We start from the raw sequence: 6,000 nt of genomic DNA, 5'->3' as shown, positions 1-6,000 counted from the left end.
TGCGTTTCGCGCGCATCGTATTACTCCACCGCAGAGTATGGGTTGCCGGTCGCGATGTTTACGTTGGCGTACGATAACTTGCAGTATCAGGGTAATGTTGAGGAAGCAGGGTCAATAAGAATATTAGGTAGGGGACTTAACAAGATATATTTCATTTCCAATGTGCAGCGTAGACGTTTTTTCGTTGCTTCAATGTAATCTGAGGAGGCCGCTTAGTCCGCTCATATTTAGATCCGCATCTGCTAAGGAGGGACTAATGATTACACGCCAAAGCAGAATGGAATGGCAGATCTTGCTAACAGAACCAACTTGGCCGGAAACCTAATTTGACTCATATTTGGGTGTTTGGTATCGGAAGCATTGTTTTGGTACCAAAGGTAAAGCGACAGAAATGGGATCCGAAATCCAAAGAGTGTACTTATTGCATTTAACACGTTGACTGCCATGTCACCCAAAAGTGGGTGACAGCAAAACTAAGTTCTAAAAAGTTTTTGACTCATAAATAAATGAAAATGCACATGAAAATTATAGTAATATTTTATATCAATTCTTTGGGAAGCAAAGTTTTTGTTTAGCCTTCATAAATAGTTGGTTTAAAAAATGTTATAAACAAATTTTATTGACATATTTTGTACTAAAAAAATGTGCTAAAAACGCTTGGCAGTCAACGTGTTAAAGAGGACACCAAATGGTATCGGGTTTACGATCCAGCTGCGAGGTGCTTATTGAAAAGTCGCGATGTTATTCTCCACAGTAAATGGGTCCTGTAAACGGGCCGTTTTACTTAGTACAAAAAAAAGCAAAAATATGTAGGAGATTATGTAGGTAGGAAATAAAATTTGAAACTGAAATTTGAAGTCTTATAAGGTTACAACAGTTGGAACTCGTCGGGAGAAGAAATCCCTTGCGTGCTGCTGAAATGTTAAAAACCATTGCTCGTAGACCGGGCTAGAGTTCGTGACCAAGCGATTTTACACCACTCTTGACCATGAGAAATACGGATATTCTGCGGCTGAAATATAACGAAGGAGGAAGATGCCGGACCCAATATTCTACAGATTCAAGCCTACAAGTAGATATGAAAAGCTGTTTCTACAATAAGATGTTTTTCGAATGAAAAATAGTATTTAATCAACTTTCGTTTTTTTTTCAGATCACGTAGAAACCAAAACTAAAGGACATTGTTGAAAACGAAGAAACTTCCTTCTGATATCTAGTAGATTGTAAATAATAGATTAATTATATTTGTAATATTTAGATTAATTATGTACGTGGGGGGACCCAAAAGTAACGGGAATCGGGTTGTAGGGAGAAGAGGGGAAAAAGGGGATCGGGTACAATATTTTTTTTAAAAAGCTTAACATGTTCTTGATCAGTATGCAAAGTTTAGTTTCTGTAAGTGCATCCGCTAGTCTTTGAGAATTTTTTCAGTGTAACGGTTTTAGTGTTTTCGGCGATTTTGTGAGATGGCCAAGTGAAACTGAGGTCAACCTCGTTCTGGGCTCCCCACAGCTTCAAAAGCGGACAAAAATGTTTCAAAACTCAACAACCTTGTTCAGAATGTGTTCCTCCAGGATGGAAAAATGGGTATCATGCCATTTTCGGTTAAAAACAGCCTCATGAACAGCGCTTTGTGGGCAGGTGCGTTGTCGTGGTCTCAGTTCCGTGGAAGAACCAGTCTCGCCACGGATCCGTTGTTTTCTTCTAGCTGTTTCTCCTAAACATCTTCAAATCTGCCTGGTGGATTTTTTAGTTTATCCTCCATCCTGGATAAACAAATGCTGAACAGGATTGTTGATTTTTGAAACATTTTTGTCCGCTTTTGAAGCTGTGGGGAGCCCAGAACGAGGTTGACCTCAGTTTCACTTGGCCATCTCACAAAATCGCCGAAAACACTAAAACCGTTACACTGAAAAAATTCTCAAAGACTAGCGGATGCACGTACAGAAACTAAACTTTGCATACTGATCAAGAACATGTTAAGCTTTTTAAAAAAAATATTGTACCCGATCCCCTTTTTCCCCTCTTCTCCCTACAACCCGATTCCCGTTACTTTTGGGTCCCCCCACGTATGCAATAGTTAGATGTTTTTTTTCAGCCAGCGACATCCGCAATGTTTATTCGCGTAAAGGAGCAGAGCCTTGCTCTAAAAACCGTCGAGCGAAACGACGGAAAACACTAGCTAGAATGCGACGGGAAACTTTTCCCAATCCCGATCACCAAGGTCGATAACTCCGTGGTCGTCAAAGTCCACGACTTGTCTGAAGACGTATCAAACAAGACCATCACAGATTTCTTCTCCCGCTACGGCGAGGTCTGGCGTTTGGTCCAAACCCTATCCATGCGCCGGAATCCCGGACGGATACCGGTATGTGACAGCGGTTATCACAAAGCCGGTGCCTTCATACGTCACTATCGGAGGTGAAGAAACGATGGTGACCTACCGAGGCCAGCACCAAACGTGTCGCACCTGTGGGCTTTCGGTGCACCATGGCATGACCTGCACCCAGGGCAGGAAACTTGTAGCCCAAAAGGCAAGTGTGAACGAGCGATTGTCGTACGCGTCTGCTATGCAAAGCTCAGCCACCGATGCAACAGCAACGAGCTACACATCAGCACCGGTTTGCACCACCAAAGAGCGCCCCGGCAAGTGCACCAGCCGTCCTAGCGTGCGCACCAACCGTCCCGACGAGCGCACCAATCCGACCGTCCCGGCCGACCGTGACACGATGGAGCGAAGCCGGGATAAAAATCAAAAATTCATTTTTGGATTTCAGAAAAATGAAACATGTTTTCTTAAACTACAAGATGAAACTAAGAAATGACCCAAAAACTAGAGCCTCTGTTCTTCCAGGTTCTGAGAAACAGCCCGTCAAAGTCAAGATTTGTGAAAATATTGCGTGAAAAATTGAAAAAAATCCATCAACTTTGAAGGTCTGCAACTCCTATAATAATAGCCGGAATCGGATTTCAAGCACAGTTTTGGAAAGGTATATTATCATGCTTTATAATTGTTGACTATTTGAGTAAATTGAAATTGAATGTCAAAAAATATTAAGCATTGTTTCGCAAAATTCCCGGAAAATTTTTCAATTTTCTGTTTTTAACCTTACGCCATTGCTAAGGATTGTGAAAGATTGTAATATGATGCATACCCACTTATAGTCTAGAATGTTTTGTAACAATAAATGATAGTTTTTTTTGCGCATACGTGCGCATCTCTACGTTATTCTGTACTTTATATGTGAAGCTTATAGTTTATCACCTACTAGGCGTCTCCATCATGCCATATGCAACATCGTGTGTGGTGAGAAATATATGAAATTCTCATTCAATGACAAATGTGAAGCAGGGTAGTGGTTGAACATCACGTAAAAGGTGAAAGACAAGCCAAGTTATTGGCAAAAAATGAAATTTGGTTTGGTTTGCTTTGAATGTATCAGGTCGCTTTTACTTGTTCTACAGCTCACAAATCCATCTTTTTATCCAAAAAATTGCTCAGAATAATGTACCCTACACTAACACTTTGTTCTGTTTGTACCCTTACATATCATATACGTTTTGTTATCATAAACGTTTTGATAAACAATGCTTCTTGCCAGGAAAATATTTGGTATGCGTTAGAGTTCATTGAAAGTAAAGTAAGCATCAAACCGTAAGCATCAATCACACGGCGTGTAGATTATATACAAATGCAGAAATCAAATACAAATACAAAAAGCAGAAATCTTGCGGCACCTTTCATCTTCTTTGTGGGATTCACTAAGCGTCGTATTATTGTGCTCGTGGGGCATTGGCGGATCTAGTGGACATAGCATTTACAATGAACCGCTTCATGGTTCCGGAGAAAATACTGCATCAGACAGTGATGTACTAGTATCGGCATTAACGCCAAAGTGTTAGGTTTTGCAGGCCAATTGTGATCGAGTTTGCGAAAAAGTAAAAAAAAAAGTTATACAAACAGTAGACGAAAGCAAAACCCAAATAACCAGGTTAGTTCCTTATACAATTCAGCTAAATGAAACAAGTTATGTGGCGGTAAACTATTCATTTTTCACGAGTTTATGTCTATGCAAACATGTTGTATATATGGTGCAAAACCAACAGAAATGAACAGTGTAGAGCAATTAGAAAATGGATTTATTCGAAATCCTGAGAATTTATCTTATAGAATATCTCCACTGCACTGTTGGATGAGATTTTTCGAATGCTTGCTTCACATTTCGTACAGAATTGAATTAAACAAATGGAAGGTTACTAAAAATTATAAAAACATGTACAATGATCGAAAAAAAAAATTTTTCATTGGAAAAGATGAACATGGAATTTGGTGTTAAAGTAGATGAACCAAAGCAAATGGGTAGAAATAGTTCGACGATAAATGTTTGTCGTAGGGCTTTTTCAAAGATAGAAAAATTGAGCGACATTTTGCAAATAGAAACAGAACTTATAGAAAGGTTTCTAAATATTTTAATAGCCATCAACTGTTCACAGCCTTTAAATCCAAAAACTATGAGTCTATATTGCCATGACACATACATGTTGTTCATACATCATTAAAATTGGTACAAAATGCCTTTTACTGTCCATAAAGTTCTTGCGCATGTAGAAAAAATAATTGTAAATGCCGCAGGTCCATTGGCATCCTTAGGAGAGGAAGCAGCACCAGGTAGAAATAAAATATAAAGAAGTGATAGAAGAGAACACGCCCGTAAATTGTAACGAGAATTCAATATTAAAGACATTTTTATGAGAGCATTACAAGCATCCGATTCATACATTTCAACAATATCTCTGGCTAAATGGTTGAAAAATTAAAAAAATCCCATACCTAGACGCAGTAAAAACATTTTTCGTAGATTACAGCTCCTTAAATAGTAACAATCCCTTGCCAATTCAAAACTAAGAAGATGATGGTACAAGTTCAGAATATTCAGATAGTAGCTCTTCGTTAGGCGACGTTATGTCCGCGTTAAATGCTTTGAATATCAATTATTTTCTATATGACAATGTTTTGAACGATAGTTTGTAGTAAATCTAGTTTATTTTATATTAAACTAAAAAAAATCTTTGAGTTAATATAAAAAGAAAGATTGAAAAAATAATGCACCCATAGAAAATTCCAAAAATATGTGGTTTTTGCAGCGCCACCTGGCGGGATTGTCTAGAAACATCATAGTTTCGTATAATATAATAGTATTACACGATATTACAATGAAAAAATTGCAAAACATTTGATTCCGAATTTTATCCCGGCAATTTGCTCTTTTCGCTCCATAGTGCGTGAGCGGTATCGCGAAGGATTGAAGAATCGCGCGTGGCTGAACTGACGGCACCTGACTAGTGGGCAGCGACGGCGGTGTGCGAAGGAAAGTAGAGAAAGACTCATTGACTTGCGCTTGCTCCCCGACGGCACGATCAGTGGGCAGCATAGTGCAAATCAGTGGGCAGCATAGTGCAGTGCGCAAAGACAAGACAATATAGAACGGAAGAAGAAAAGTGCGGTGTGCTCCGGTACGACGAGAGACGATGTGGTAACTTGCGACCAATGAGGCGTATGGTATCACTTGCGGTGCGTGAACGAGGACGATTCCGTTTTCAGCCGGGACTGGCAATGTGCACGGTGCGTCGAGGTGCCAGGGGAAGAAACCACGGCGGATCTGGCTCCCGGAACTCCCTTCACGCTGCGTTCCACAACACCGGAGAATCCAACCGTAGCATCATCATCGCTCCGACAATCTAAAATGGACGACACGAGATTTCAAAAATCTTTAAAATGGCGATTGACGCCTACAACGAAGAGCTCCAACGCATCTTGCAGACCACGTCGCAAAAAATGGCCGGTGCTCATGATGGCGAAAAAATGGTGCTCATGATGGCGAACCACCCACCAAGTTCAACGGTGATGTACCAATCGGCAGATGCTGAACCAAGCCGAGCTCAACTGTCGGCGCGACAAGCGGTTTCCGACAAACTTCCTGCCTTTGGTGACAACCCGGA

Source organism: Anopheles coustani, chromosome 2 (assembly GCF_943734705.1).
Source record: "Anopheles coustani chromosome 2, idAnoCousDA_361_x.2, whole genome shotgun sequence".
Lineage (NCBI taxonomy): Eukaryota > Metazoa > Arthropoda > Insecta > Diptera > Culicidae > Anopheles > Anopheles coustani.
The sequence above is the reverse complement of the archived record's forward strand: the minus strand, read 5'-3'. Positions refer to the sequence as shown.